Source organism: Phoenix dactylifera, chromosome 4 (genome assembly GCF_051530095.1).
Source record: "Phoenix dactylifera cultivar Ajwa chromosome 4, Ajwa_hap1_PhDact_Kaust_v1.1, whole genome shotgun sequence".
Taxonomy (NCBI): Eukaryota; Viridiplantae; Streptophyta; class Magnoliopsida; order Arecales; family Arecaceae; genus Phoenix; species Phoenix dactylifera.
This window is the reverse complement of record NC_143193.1, coordinates 7,746,300-7,763,117: the sequence shown is the minus strand read 5'-3', so window position 1 is coordinate 7,763,117 and position 16,818 is coordinate 7,746,300.

Genomic DNA, 16,818 nt, shown 5'->3' with positions numbered 1-16,818 from the left:
GCATCTTGCCCTACATCTCCTTCATCCTCCCTTCTTTCTCCTCTAGATAATGCAATACCATTCCCATGATCACTTTATGACTATTAGTATAGTTTTCCCAAAACTATTCCATCTATTTTTTTAGTTGTGACTTTTTGAAATGATCGGATCGATTAGTTCAAGATCCAAAGTAGGATTCCCCGAACTTCTCTTGTTGTAATATTTAGCACAGAACTTGTTCAAGTTGCTCTCCGAGACGGCATTTATTTTACAGTAAGAAGAAGCAAAATTTGTATGACCTTTTTTTTTCCTTTGATGATAAGGGAGGTTTAAAAAAACACCTGGCTTTTATTAATGATCCAAAATTATTTTGAAGATAATTATGTACAAAATAAGCAGCGAAAATATATAAAAAATAAGGCTCCTTAACGTAGAGATCAGACAAAGTACTCCAAAAATAAACCACACCTAAAACCACATGGGATTAAAAGAATTCTCCTAGGTAACAATACTGCTCTCTAAGGCTTATCTCATAGTGGCAGAATATTTAGATTATTATGAATAAAATCTTACACACAGGCCACAGCAGAAACTTAAAAAGTAGCAGATATCAGAGTATGATGATAGGGTGGGGTCAACAATCCCAAAAAGTATGTGGATTTTGTGTTCTACTTTATATGTTTTATGGTACTCATCACCTACCAGATCATCACACAGTTTACTCACTTTACCAGTCCAAAAGTCGGCCGCTTAGTTTACCAAAAATTGGTGATTGGTTTAGTTAGAAATCCTGGAATGCCACTTAAAAATCTGACCCAGACTTGAATCTTTGGGTTGGGACTGAGTTATACATGGATTCGACTCAATCCGATTGACCTATTGGGTTAAAAATTGTAGCCGTGAACCCAACCCGATCTGATCCGAATTTCTATTAGGTTGGGTACAGGTCCAAAATTAAGATCCGAACAACGAACCAAATTAGGTCGGGTCATCCATGATCCGGTCCAACCTAATCCATTTGCACCCTTAAGAACCAGTTTGCCGATTTTACCGTTGGATACAGTTGCTCTATTTACCACAGCATTTTTTAGATTGCAAAGTTTTCAACGGACAATGGATTGCCGATTTTACTGCAAATACATAAATAAATAGAACACCGAGTCCTTTCAAAAACAAATGTGGCAAAGGAGCGGGTCCCGCCCCGAAGCATTTATTTTCCGAGCGCATGGATGCTGGCCCAAGGGCCCCACGCGTATGGTGACGTCACTCTGGAATTCGTGCACATGCAAATGTGGGCCCTGCCTGTGAAACCAATGAAACGTCAACCTCTCAGCTTCCAGATAAACAAAGGGCAGGACGGCTAAAGCATGTGGATCCGCCCATGGTTAGAGAGAAATTATAACCCTATACCACGTTGACCGGAGCAATCCAAGCCGGCTTATCAGAATTACTGTCTTATTCTTGGATCCATCCATGTTTTTATATAATTGTTGTTTTAGATTGTTCCAGCTATAACGAGTACATTAGAGGAGTTTCTGATCCTCTATGATGCAGTTTTTTTGATACAGATAAGAGGGATCCACATCAATCCACCAACCATAGGTGATTAAACTGAGCAAGAGATACAAGTCCCACCATCTGTATCTCAAATATCAATACATTGGATCTGAACTGTCAAGTTTAAATGCAAACTATAGAAGATCTCGACTCTGTGTGAATTATATCTTTTAGTTCATTGCTAAAGAGGATAGACCATGCCCCAATTCCAGTGTATACGTACTTAAAATCACACCTATATAACAACTATTGGACTGGTTAATACAGAATAGGATGATGGGCTTAATGCACTGATATGCAAGCTTATTTTTTTTGGGTTTTGGTGGTCTTTGTTTGTCAAGGTTTGAGTTTATTCAGTTTATTGCACGTATATAATTAGAATCTAGGGGCATTTAAAATTTCTCAAAAAATATAAGAATATTAATGACATCAAAGTGCATAATATTTTTTTCTAAATATTATGCAATGAAAATTATTTTTGGTAATTCAACTATAAGAATAAATTTGATTGTCAATGGCCAAGTAACATGTTAATCCTCATTTTGCCATTGTTACGAAAATAATAGATGGTAAGAAAAAACTTATCAGTTGAGGCGTGATATCATTGTCCTTAAGAATATATCGCGCTCCTCGGAGAATGAATCTCGGTGTAGCAGGTAATGGCGGCCTATCCTTCAGGATACAACAACCGGATCATTCCAAGCGTACACTTGCGGATGCAGCAATACTAGCGAACAGCTCAGAATCGCTCAGGAATATAGAAAACAGAAAGATTATGAAGAAAAGGAAGATAAGATTTGCTTATCTTAATCCTCGGATCTGATAGGATTTAAATAGAAAAGAAAAAGGTGTTTATTTAAAAGACACGATGTTTTACCAAGTTAAAAGGTTGAATACTATATAAAGATTTTTTGAGTTTCATCTCTTTCCAATGTAGAACTAAATAAAGTACAATAGACAAAAGACAAAAGACAAAAGAAGAGTAGACTTGTAATTTTGAAATATTCCAATAGCCATAGCTTTTATATTGCATATCGCGTTAAAGATGCATATTGGACAGCATTCACATTTACTGGGTAATCAGCAAGGCTTGGCATATCCTCGCATGGTTGTTTTTCAACACACTATAATAAATCCCATGGTGGATGCAACTTAGAAATCCATGACGTAGAGATGCAAGTGCATCGAATAATATTAGCTAATATGAAAAAGCAAAATCATATTCTTCAAGGGATCATCCCCCCCTTAAATACATTATTCAATTTATAGTAGTTAGCTCGAATACTCTTTTTTGGAAACTTGTATTATTTTTATATTAGGAACACCTAGTTATTGTGATTTGAAAATAGGCTTGACCATGGTGCTTCTTAAAATCTGTATGGTACACAAATTTAGTGCTAGGCTACCACCCATTTTTAGGCAACTTCTAAAATCATACATGAATTACTCAACCACTTGATAACACCTATCTTAGCCTCTATGTAACAATCCAAAACCTCACCCAAAAAATGTCATGACATAGAAGAAAAACATATGCCCTCGTTAAGAGCTGAAATCAAGACCTCCCGCTTACTAAATGGAGGCTCTAACCGAGCAAGCAAGGAAGAAAACCATAACCCTTCTCCAGTTTAGTAAGTAGAAGGTCTTGAGTTCGACTCTCAATGAGGCCATATGTTTCTTTTTTATGTGGTGACCTGTATGGGCGAGATCCGCTAAAGCACACGGGGCCTTAACCAAGGCATCTCCTCTGAAAGGGATGGGAACATTCTATGGGCTTTCTTGTTATGCACACGGTTAAAGCTCCCCACGTTTCGGCGGATCTTACCTAATTTTTAATATGTGATGACTTATACATGCATGTATTTAGTCCCACATCAATTATTCGTTCGGTAGATCTTTAATACTTATATAGGATCAAAGAACCCAAATAATATTTTTTGGCTAGCCATTTTGGATGAGGTCCTGGATTATTACAAAGAATATCAAATCGGACTAGGCCCATAACCTATATAGACTAGGGGATACTATAGCATGGATATATTTAAGCTGATCACGAGCTGATTGTGGTATTTGCGATTGAATTTGAATGAATTTGAATCCTTAGCTTAGCGAGGATGCCATGGCTTAAATAGAGGAAGTATATGATGACTTTTGTGGGCGTGTGTTTAATTCCACATCGATTATTCACTGGTTAGATCTTGAATACTTATATAGGATCAAGGAACCCAAATAATATCTTTTGGCTAACCATTTTAGATGAGGTCTTGAATTGTTACAAATAGTATTTGGGCGGACTAGGCCCATAATCTATATAGACTAGGGGACACTACAGCACAAGTATATTTGAGTTGATCACGAGCTAACCATAGTATTTGCGATTGGATTTGAATTGATTTGGATACTTAGCTTGGCGAGGACACCATGGCTTAAATGGGACGAGTAAGTGATGACTTGTGCAGGCGTATGTTTAGTCTCATATCAGTTCTTCACTGGGTAGATCTTGGATACTTATATAGAATCAAAAAATTCAAATAATACCTTCTGGCTAGCCATTTTAGATAAGGTCCAGAATTATTATTCTGATAGCCTCTTTGATGGGCGAGGAATGTTATAAAAAAAAAATCCTATGAAGGCACATTATAAAATGACACCCTACGGGTTTGGTCCCCAACTCATCCACGAGTGCTCGTGAGGTCCTTCCCATCAAGACTCTAAGTTGGGTTAGGTTTAAAAAATTCAAAATGATGCTTTTGGACAATGAGAAACTTATGCAAATTTTATTGCTCCGTATAGTTAATATTGTTGTATAGGAGTTTAGGGTTGTTAAGCGTGAAGACTGAATTTTTTTGTTGAATTAAATATTATCCATTGAATCATTTTTGAATGATAAATAAATAAATAAAGGAAAAAAAAAACAAGAAGACGTAAGGAACGATGGTGGGAGCCAAAATGGGAAGAGAGGAAGGATGGTGGATCTTCGCCGTCGTCCTCCCCTACATGAGGCTGGCGGGGGGACGGACCTCTGGTCTGCATCCGACAGCAGCCTAGGCGAGCTGCCGTCATGCCGCCACACCGGAAAGTCACCTCTTAGATCTAGTCCGTCTCCTTTTCCGATCGTTGACGGCGTCCGCTGCGACCCCCCCCCCCCCTCGGCGGACTTGGACCGGCAGGCCGCCGGCGATCCGCTAGCCTACATGGTCCTCTTGACGGCCGCCGTGACGACGATTAAGAAGGGATCCACTAGGGGGTTCTGCGGGTGGAGAGAAGAGGTTGCACAGCAACTAACCACCGGCAAATCGGCGGTTGAAGTGATGATCCAAGACACTGGCCGCCGGTTGGGACCAGCCGACGGATCCTCGGTGGAGATGAGTTGGTGAGGGAGTCGCCCCTGGATCCCTCTATGCCTCCGCCATTCTCGGTAGGAGAAGAAGGGAGGAAGGAGAAAGCGAAAACAGTTCTGGGTTTTGGGTTTGGACCCGAAATCCGAAATCCGATTAGTTCCTTTAAAAAAAAAGGAAATTGTATTGTAGTCGCTAAAGACGTGTTTTATCCATAAAGATCCTTATAAAATTGCATTTGATCACTTTAATAAATATTTATTATGTAATGATCCTTCCATAATTATGTTATGGTTCCTCATATGATTTTCTTACATAAAAGTTCTTTCATTTGCTATTGCAAATTTTCTGGTACTTTTATATTTGGACTGAATAACAATATGCCGTTTAATTTGTTTATATGCAAATAGAGTATTGTAGGCATAATTTCATATTTTTGATGATCAATTATTTATATGTTCATGCCATGTTTTGCATGGCAAATTGATTGACACTATTTATAAATATTTGAAAATTTTTGGTTTGATTTCTCAGTGTGATCACCAATGTGACCTTGGACATGAAAAATTAGAAATTTTCTATAATGTATCTTTCTTCATAAATATAATTGATCCAATATTAGTTTTAAAGCATCATAATTGTATCTAAGCTATTGAAATTTTTAGTCCTTCCCAAAGAAGCGTCTTCATGTTCGATACTTAGACAAGTGAGATGGCAGGAGTAGTATTACTTTCATGCTCAAAGGTATGGTGTTTGTTTGTATCCAGTATGCATCTCTTGCTAGGTTCACCAGTGATGATGATCTATCATTGATTGGGTGTAGCCACTAGCATATTATGACACTCGTCCAAAAAAGAGATATAATGATGCACCTGGTTGCGCGCCAAAGTTAATTATTAAGAAATTTATTTTATTTTAATAAAGTTCAATTGTTATTTAGTCTCATTATTTGATGATAACGTAAACATGTATTATTTGCGGCATTGATTCCCATAATCATTGATGGCAGCGTAGAAAATTTTTTTCTTAATGGAACAATTTTTTTGGAATGGAAAGAAAGAATAATGCTCACATTAGGATGTGCTAACCTTGATTTAGTGTTTTGAGCAGATAAACCTTCACCATTTACGAATGAAAGCACACCAGAATAGAAGAGCTTTTTTTAGCAATGGGAACATTCCAATCGCCTCAGTTTGCTCCTAATGAAATCTAATGTAGCTAGGCATATTAGAGGATCCATCCCTTCATGTGACAAGCTATGCGATTTCTTGGATGCCATGAAACATTAATTTGTAAGCTCTAACAAGACTAAGGCCAACATCCTTATGACGAGATTAGTCTTCATGAGATATATAGACAAAATTGGTATACGTAAGCATATTATAGAGATCAGGGATATTGCAACATAGTTAAATGATATAAAGGTTTCCATATCTGATGCATTCCTAGTCCACTTTAGTCTCACTTCTCTCCTTTTAAGGTCTCCTATGAAACACATAATGAGGATTAGATAGTTAATGGATTACTGACCAAATATGTGCAAGAGAAGGAGAGACTGAGAAGAAAGAAGATAGAGAACGTGAACTTTGCTTCCCAATAAGTTAGTGGAAGAGTAGGTAAAAGAAAAGATGAACCCAAAGAAAAAAGGAAGAAGGCATTATCTATGGCATTAAGTAAAGCCATCAATAAGGTTATCAAATGTTTCTTCTACAGAAAGAAGGGATACCTAAAAAAAAATGCATAAAGTATAAAAAATGGCTACAAAAGAAAGGTACCCTTACTCTTATATGCATTTTGAATCCAATTTAGTAAATATTCTAAATTTTACCTAATGGATTGACTCTGTGCATCTATGCATATTGCCAACAACTTGTAGGGCTTCCTATCAAGAAAGCCTCTAATTGAAAGTGAACGATCCAATGTCATTGGAAATCAAGTAGCCTCTAATTGAAAGTGAACGATCCAATGTCATTGGAAATCAAGCACGTTCACATATCAAGGTAGTTGGATGCTACAGGATAGTCTTAGATTATGGATTTGTCTTAGACTTAGGACCTTTTATATTCCCTTTTTTTTTCAGAAATTTAGTTTCTATTCCTCCTTTGGACAAAGTTGGTTTTTATATTTTTTTGGAAACTCTAGATACCGGATGCATACCTTAAGTATTAGTTGATAAACTAAAATGTTATTCCATAATCTGAATGTGATTCCACAAACTGCATACCTTTATGTATCAAAATGCATTGAATAAAAGTATCAACTATGGTGCCCTTATGTATCAGCTTGAGTATCAGCTGGTTAGTGCCTTTAAGTATCGTCTTAAGTAGTCGGGATATGATTCTACTATGTCAAAACTATTATAAACATGAGAGATAAGGATATATCAAATACTAGATAGCAAGAATTTCCATTCATTGCATTCTTAAAGAATACAATCAAACCACAAAAGTTTACAATTGTGACACTTGGATCCCAAAAGTTTACTGTAATGTTTTTGGAACTCAAAAGCAACTTGAATTCATTAATGGCTGAAATGTGATTCGACGATGATAAAAATGTGGCATTCTAGTATATCAATATGAGAGCTAAGGATATACCTAGCACCAGATAGCAAGCATTTTCATTCACTGCATTCTTAACAGATTATAAACAGGTCCCAAAATTTTACAGTAGTAACACTTAGAATCCAAAAGTTTACTATATATGTATTTGGACCCTAAAAGGCAACTTAGATTCACTAGCGGCTAAAATTGTTGGGAATTGTATTCTAAATGTCAATCGTCAGCATATTGAGAATTGAATTTTGTAAATGAATTGACAAATTAATAAAGTGTTATTTGGCATTATTCATCATTTCATCTTCAAATGAACTCTTATATGATGAAGTCCTTAGGACTTATGTTATAATAAAGAAGAATTTATTTTTGAGTCCTTAAACTTGTTCGCGACCAAATGATATGTTGTTACTAGGACGACAACATTATCGAGATTAGGTTGTTGTGTGACATATACGTTGGTTGTCCTCTTAACCAAGGAGTGTGGAGACACTAGTATGCCACACAGGTGAAGTGTAGGAGTATATTTTACCGAACGTGACCAATTCCGGAATGCTCTACTGTCAAAAGATGTTCCGAGTGGATATGGGTATAAGTTTGGCCCTCTAACCTGAGATCACAACCTATGACTAGCAAGCAACTCACTCTACTTTGGTACCGGACTATCTGAATTTCTAATTCAGTGATGGAAGGTCACTGGGCGCAGTCAAGTACTTGCGTAGTCAGTTGTGAGTCGAGATGGAATTGATCCCTCCTGGAAACAGGAGATAATATCTTGTGATTAATTTAGCAAAATCTTGGCCAGAATAATCCCAGTGAGGAGTCACGGGATATCTAAAGTTAATCATATAATGGATGAACTAATTATAGGGTTGACAGTGAGCTCTAAGTCATCCTGGCATTAGGAGTCAAAGGGATTGAATTATACAGTAACCATAGTCCAGGGTTATAGAATATTTGCTTCGCATATATTCGGCCTATTCGGACGTCGGGTACCATTGCTAGATGATCACATCGATTAGTATAGGAAGACGTTCCTATACTACCGACTTAGGTTCAAACCTATGTGGTCACACGCATAGAAGTTTCTAGGTTGATCAAATGGCTGATTGATGATTAAGAATCATTCAGGAGTAATTTGGTCAATTCGATTGATAAATTATTCAAAGCAAAAATTGCATTAAAATAATTATTGAATTATTGGAGGACTAATTAGCAATTAGATTGTTAATGAACTCAATTTGATTAAATAATTGGGCTTAGGTTTAGCCAAATTGAATAGGATTCAATTTGGGCTGCATCAGGATTTGACCTAATTGGATTGGGTTCAACCCAAGAAGATTGAGCTTGACCCAATTGATGGAACTTGACCTAATTGGATTGGGCTTGATCTAAATCAATTAGAAGACCTTATTTGATGAGGATTATGATTACAAATAATCAGAATTGGATAAGGAGAAGAATCCCTAAATTTTAGGAAACCATCCTTATCTTCTTGGAGAAGAATGACATCTTAGTTTATTCCTAATATTTTCTAAGCCTATCCTCTTTATTTTTGGCCAAAAATTGGCGTGAGAAGAGAAGAGGCGTGGGGCTATATTTTCTATAAAATTAGTGCCTTAAATCTTTCTAAAAAGATTTAGATGAATTTCCTAATTTGTAGGGATTGCATGGTACATGAAATAGGGTGGTCTACGGCTGAACTTTGGATGCATGAATTTCTATCTTTTAGGGATTCAAAATGCACAAAATTTGGATATGCTTATCTCATCTTAGCTGCCAAACCACCAGAATTTTTTGGAAATTTTATCAGCCAAATTAGTTGGCTAAATTAGGTGTGAGGCGTGGGGTGGTCTTTTGGCTATAAAAGACCCCCATGCCTTGGGTTCAAGATATACCATATTTAGAGTTTTCAAAAAAATTTTGAAAAAATTTTCTGAGAGCCTCCATCCCTTCTTCTCCTTCTTCCTCACGTCTATCCTCCATCTCCTTGAAAAACAATCAAAGCTTGAGTGTTTAGAAGGAGAAAGCTTCAGCCATTGCAACGTTCGTGCGCGAGCTAGCACTCCCGTGGAAGACGATCTACCTAGGGCTTCGCGTGTACTTCTCATAGAGGCCATTTGTGTGTGTGGCTGTGAAGTCAAGGATCAGATCTATAAGTTTCTTCCATCATAAAAGGTATTAATCCTACATCAATATTTTATTTTGGAGTCAGGGTCTAGGTCTAATTTCCGAGGTTTTACCCTACTTTGGGGCTCCTCACGGAGTTATCTCCAGAATTCATTCGATGGATATTTGGAGATTAATCGGAATAGAGTTCTTAAGTTTCAGATCTAATAGTTAATCATGCATGAAAGTTTTAGCATAATTGTTTAAACGATTCCGGCATAATCCTATATGTTCTGAAGGTGCTGATTTCTAGATTTGATCTTGTAAGTATGCATGAATTAAATTGTTTGATTCGATTTTTTCGCTGCATTTTTAGAAAAAGAACTACATATGGCTTGATCCCCCTTATGAAGGGGTACGTAGGCAACCCGATCAGGTTCAGCCATGGTTTTTAGAAAAAAAATAAATTTCAGCATGCTTAACATCGAAGAACCTAGGATTCACTTTCAGTAGTATCAGAGCCAGGTTCATGTTTAAACTTTTATGTTTTAATTTTTGTAATTAAATCTGAAATCATGAGCATGCTTAGATTAGATCTAAAGTATTTTTATGATTGATTTAATTGCTGAATATGCATGATTAACTAGATCTGAAATTTTGGATGCATATGATGCATGTTTGTGTTAAGATTTGTAACATAAATAAATCTAAAATTATAATATTGTTTAGATTAGATCTAAATAAAATTTATGATTCATATGATCTCTGATTTTAATAAACAAATCAGATCTGAAAATAAAAATAAAAAAATAAATACGTCAGATGTATGTTGTTTGTATTAATTCATGTTGTTATGTATATGTGTTGCATGAACATTAAATATAATGACTTAAATATGAATTAAATCTGATTACATGTGATTAATTACAAAAACTCAGATCTGAAAATATGTTTTAAGAACTGAAAGATTGTAATTAATATATAATTAAAAAAAAATATGCAATGATCAAAACTTTCATAAGTCTAAAGTTAATTAAAAATTAAGTGTTATGAAATAGAATTGTAACTCAATTAATTGACATTGCATAATTCTTGGGGCATATGGGTTAGCTTGAATCAAGTTTCTAGGATTGGGTTAGACCTAAGGTTAGAATCATACATGGATAAATAGAATTAATTGATCAAATCTAATTAAGTAGTAACTAAATTAGGTCAAGGAAATTCTAGGTCAATTTACAATAGTTGTAGATCGATCAAGTCCATGTCTTTGATTAGACCAAGATGAAACTTGATTTAGGCTTAGAGGTGTAGCCCGAGTCATTTGAGTAATCAAATCAAAATTGATTAACCAGTCGATGTCTAAGGTAAGTTTGGCAGTTTTGACCGATGGTTTTTTATTGGGAGCTACTCGCACTGATTCGTCTTTGTCGAGTTAATGGCATATCCCTTCCACCGATCTTACTTACCTGACCGACATGGTCAATCTCATTTTGATTGGATCGCTTAATGATTCGAGTTAGCCCATGCCTATAAGAAAAATCAGTTTGACTGATTTAGGTGCCTCCTTAACCGGTTTGAGTCTAATCTGATTTGGTGAAGTCAGTGGGAGAATTAGACTAACCGGATCTTCTCATCTATCCTAATTATGAAATCCGCTAAAATTATTAGGTCCTTAAAATGAAATAGTTATGGAGATAACTAGGTCATAGCCTCCCATTAAGTTGGGTGATAATGGGTCCAATGTTTTGATAATTATTGGAGGCGCGACACACCTGGTACTTATCAAGCATTGGAATTGTCATTCAATATATGATGAGTTAAGTGTACCTTCAATAGGCAGTCAGGTGAGCCGAGCCACACTCGGGCTTGGTCGTCTATTAGTTGATTAGACTTAACCCTATCATTTAATGGTTGGACCTAACTAGGATATTCGGTGGAGGCGGCACACGCCTGCCGAAGAACCTAGGACAAAATTATCACTAGAAGTTGCTTGGTGAAGCAACTGGTTTATAACCTACCAATAGGTGCATATGGGTTAGCCGAGCCACACTCGGGCCTATATACGATCTATTGGGTTCTAGTGCCCACTAAAGAATTAAGAGTAATTTTTCGAATTGGAGGTAAAAGGCTACCAATTTGTATAAAATAGTGGGAGTACCTTTAGACTAAAGTCCAAGTCTAATGTGTTTAGTCAATTCATATACTAATAGCCAAATTTTCTTTTATACAGAAATGGCCACTAATTTGTCACTTTGCTCATTATTGGATAATGACAAGTTGACTGGTCCAAATTTCAATAATTGGTATAGAAAACTGAAAATTGTGCTAGAGCATGAATGGATCCTTTATGTGATAACAGATCCGGCACCTGAGCAGCCCGCTGCTAATGCACGGGGTACAGGCAGAGACACTTATCAGAAGTGGCTCAGTGATCATATCACTGTCCGTTACATTATGTTCGCTGCAATGAATGATGAGTTTAGTAGGCATTTTGAGAATGCGCAGCCGGAAGACATCATTCAAGTGTTGAATGAATCTTTCGGTATTCCTGATGATGTTGAAAAGCACAAGATTAGTTGTGCTATTTTCAGCGCACGTATGAAGGATGGGGTGTTGCCCAGATAGACAACCCAAGAGGGGGGGGTGAATTGGGTTTTAAAACAATTTGGATAATTTAAAACGTTATGGATGATTAATTAAAAACTATGCCAAGTTATTTAATTAATTACTATGTGCTGTGAGCAATATGAAATGAGAAGAGGAAGAGACAATCAATCACAAACACAGGTTTTATAGTGGTTCGGAGCTATCCCTTGCTCCTACGTCCACTCCCCAAGTTTCTCTTGGGAATACACTATAACCCCCTTGGATTACAGCCGGTTGTTTTGCAAGCTCACAACCAAACTTGTTGTTTTACGAGCTAACAACGAACTCGGTCGGTTTTCCCAGGCTCACCGACTAGAACCAACCCCGATTGTTTTCCCGGGCTCACAATCAAACCCTTTCACACGTTGGTTTTAAAACTGGCTCACCAACTAACCTTTATCCCCTTGATTCAATCCCCCGATTGAACCAAGTAAATACACGTAGTAGAAAGAAAACAGAAAATAAGCTTCTCAAAAGCAGGTATGAAACAATATATTCAAGGATGAGTTTAGAAGCCCTCAAACGCTTTTAAGCTTAAGTAGAGGAATGGCTTCTTGACTCTGGTCTCCTCTTGGATGAGTGATCGACTTGAATGTAGGAGGAGGAAGCTTTGAATGCTGGGGAGAAGTTGGTGGCGCAGTAAATGCTGATCTCCCCTTTTTCTCGTTGAAGAGCACTTGCAAAGCTTGAAGACTTGAATGCTTGGAGTGGAATGTATGTTCTCTATTTTGCTACAGTCTTCTGTGGCTATTTAAGCCAACCCCCACGGAAACTAGCCGTTACTCCACTTTTTCTGGCCGTTCTGCACACTCTGCGCAGCCTGACAATGTGACCGTTGGTGGGTTGGAGTCGACTCGCGCGATCAGGAGTCGACTCGGCTGTAGCGGGAGTCGACTCAAGCTTTTCAGGAGTCGACTCGGCAACTGTTCCAAGTTTGAATTAAAGTTGCCGTCACGACTGGGAGTCGACTCGTCTTGGCCCGGAGTCGACTCGCCAACTTCTGGCGCTGACCTGGCAATTTTGGAGTCGGCTTTTCCTCTGTAGACCGTGGATACAAATTTGAATTTTGCCCTCTCGAGTCGACTCGACTGTCCTGGGAGTCGACTCGAATCTCAGAGCCCGAACTCCCGATTCTCTGTCTTTTGGCTCATCCAGTCTTGGAGTCGACTCGAACTTCCTTGGAGTCGACTCGGCTCTCAGTTTCCGAAAGTTGGTCTTCTGCCTTTTGACGTGAAGCTTGTCTTGGTGTCGACTCGAGCTGTCTGGGAGTCGACTCGAATCTCAGTGGCAGTAACATGGTTTTCTCTGTTGATGGTCGCACAATCTTGGAGTCGACTCGCGTAATGCGGGAGTCGACTCGAATCTCAGAGTCCATAAAACACTCTCTGACTTTTTCTTTGTGCACCGCTGGGAGTCGACTCGCGTTCCACTGGAGTCGACTCGAATCTCAGAGTCCATAAAATACTCTCTGACTCTTTCTTTGTGTACCGCTGGGAGTCGACTCGCGTTCCACTGGAGTCGACTCGAATCTCAGAGTCCATAAAACACTCTCTGACTTTTTCTTTGTGCACCGCTGGGAGTCGACTCGCGTTCCACTGGAGTCGACTCGAATCTCAGATCTGAAAGACTGCTCTTCTATCCTTCTGTCTGTTTTCAGTCGGAGTCGACTCATACTGATTAGGAGTCGACTCGAGCTCGTGCCAGTGACCTTGATACGCTTGGAGTCGACTCGTGAAACTCGGGAGTCGACTCGAGTCTCAGACATTGGTTCAGCAGACTTCTTAACTTATCCAAAATACTGTAAACCATGTCTAGAAACACTTGAGCAGGATTTTCACTGAAACACTCAATTGAATTCATTAGTAATCACACGATATACTCAAATGCTTTGAGCTCATCAAAATCAAACGGGGTTTTAATCAATCACTCCACAATCTCCCCCTTTTTGATGATGACAAAACTTTGAGTATACGTAAAATGAATTGCTCAATAAATAATGAAATAAAATTCACAAGTGAATTCAAATGTCTGAAAATTTAATTTATCCAAGTTTGAAAGGTGTGAAACATTTAAATTTCGGAGTTAAAGCTCCCCCTTTCATTTGGAATTATATAAGCCTCCATATTATGCAATCAATTGTTTGGCTTATATGTTATCAATGATTTATCTTGATTAAAATTCAGATTCTCCCCCTCAACATATGCATTCAACTAGTTTTAGTTTTCTGAATTTCCTTTTAATGCTTTGAAATTTTTGAACTGAATTTTTTGTTTTTAGAGGGAAAATCTGTCAATTTGTTCTTGAGTACGATTAAGCTAATCTCCGAATATCCCTTGAATAGATTCTGGAGATTACTCCATTAGGAGCCCCAAAAGAGAGATAATGAGCCTCGAGGTACCGAATCCACTTAGAACAAATTTGTGTGTGTTTTTAAGAGTTCTTTTACATATTTTAACCATATTTCTCCCCTTATTACATATTTTATACATATTTCTCCCCCTTTTTGTCATCATATCAAAAAGGAGGTAATCACACACACAATCAATGGCACAAATGGCACAATCAAACATCAAATGGCACAGTCAATTGGCACAGAAATAAAGATAAGATGTCTACTCATTGTATTGATATGAAGGTGAATACATTTGAGCATACTATAAGTAAGGCAAAAACAATACAAAAGAAGATAAAACACAACTCAAAATCATCTATGTCCTCCTCGAGGATGTAGCTCCCCCTCTCGAGGATGTAGCTCCTCCTCTCGAGGATGTAGCTCCTCCTCTCGAGGATGCGTCTCCTCCTCTCGAGGATGCGTCTCCTCCTCTGGAGGATGTGGCTCCTCCTCCCAATCTGCTCCGCTCCATGAGGAGGGCGACTGCCTCTGTGACATGGCTAAGCTGTGTGATGATAGACGAGGTGGCTCTGCTGTGCATAGTGGAGAGCTCAGTCACCGACGTCTGAAGCCCAGTCACTGAGGTCTGAAGTGCGTCCAGCTTGCCGACAATCACATTCGACAAGCGCTCGGCCCCCTCGGTAGTGGTGTGCATGTCACGGCCTATCTCCTCTCGAAACTGTCGAGTGGTGCTCTTGATCTCCCTCATGTTGCGGAACTGGGCCTGCATCAAATCCCTGATATTATATATCTCTTCCCGCACTTTAGCCGTCATGTCTGTCACGGCTGTCAAGGATGGCACCAATGCGGAGGATGGAGTGGGTGCAGGAGTGGGTGCAGGAGTGGCAGCTGGCACGGAACCTCGGAGCTCCCGGAGCAGCTCGTCCCTCAAATCTCGGACGATCTCCTGCCGCAGCTCTCGGAGCTGCTCTGGATCAATACGGACCTCCATAGATGGTGGAGCTGAGGAGGAAGGTCCGGCAGAGGTGGTAGGAGCAGGAGGAGTGGATGGAAGGTCTGGATGATGTGGAGAGTCTGGGTAATCAGAGTCTGGCTCAGGACTGGGTGATGGTCTGGTGGTCTGAGCAGTGAGAGTGGACTTCCTAACCCAGATCCCGTCTTTCTTCCGAAATTCCATCCTGTGCATGGTCCCCGTACCCAAGCGATCAGTCCATCGCAAGGCACGAGAGGGTTCCCTCTCAGGAATGGAAATTTCGTACTGCCTAAACAGGAGAGTGAATATCATCCCGTATGGGAGGGAGAGCCTAGGTCTATCTAAAGGCTCACACATATACCTATAAATCAGCTTGGGGAAGTTGACCGGGGTGTCCTGAAGAATGTGAGACATAATAGCTAGGTCCCTCTCATTCACAAAATCAAATCTTCCTGTCTTAGGGAAGATGGACCTGGATAGAATGCTCAAGAGGATTCTCACTTCAATAGGAAGTGAGCTAGCAGATACCTCATCTAGGGGGGACTGAGGTGGCTGCCCTAAGACGATCGTAAGGGCCTCAAATCTATCCTCAGGATGTGCAGGAGCTACCCCTACCAGTGGGAGGTGGAGGATATGGGCAACGAGATCCTCCGTGACACGTAATGGGACACCTAATACCGTGCCCTCAATACCTCCATCTCCCCGATGGACGGTACTATAGAACTCTTGAACTAGGCCAGGATAGGTGGGAAGGTCCAAGGTGAGGAAGTACTCTAGACCCTGGGCTCTAAGCCTATCGCCTATGGTGAACCCTTCCCGGGAGAGGAAGTCAAAATCGACATACCTCCCGGTGGAGACGGCCTTCCCGGCCAATGGCCTAACATGAACCTCCCTAGGCGGGGAACGATCCGGAGGTGGTTGCCTCGCGGGATCATGCCGCGCCTTGGAGCGCCGCTCGGGAACGGCCGCGGGACGGGACCTCTTCCTAACGACGGCCTTACGAGGCATCTTGACCTAAACGGGAATAAAAATACCTTGAGGACGATGAAGGACGGACAGAGGAAGCTCGGGACGGACCGGAAATGACCTAGGAACGGATGGAAACTCAATGTCCGGCGAAGAATCGACGGGAAAAAGGCTTGGAGACGATCGGGGATGACCTAGGAGTCGGCTCTAGGGCTTTGTGAACAGTGGCGGCTTGAGGAAAAGTGTTTGCGAAACGACAAACCTAGGGTTAAAAAGTCGGATCCCGACTGCGAGTCGACTCCCCTGAGTCGCGAGTCGACTCGACCTCGAGTCGACTCCAGA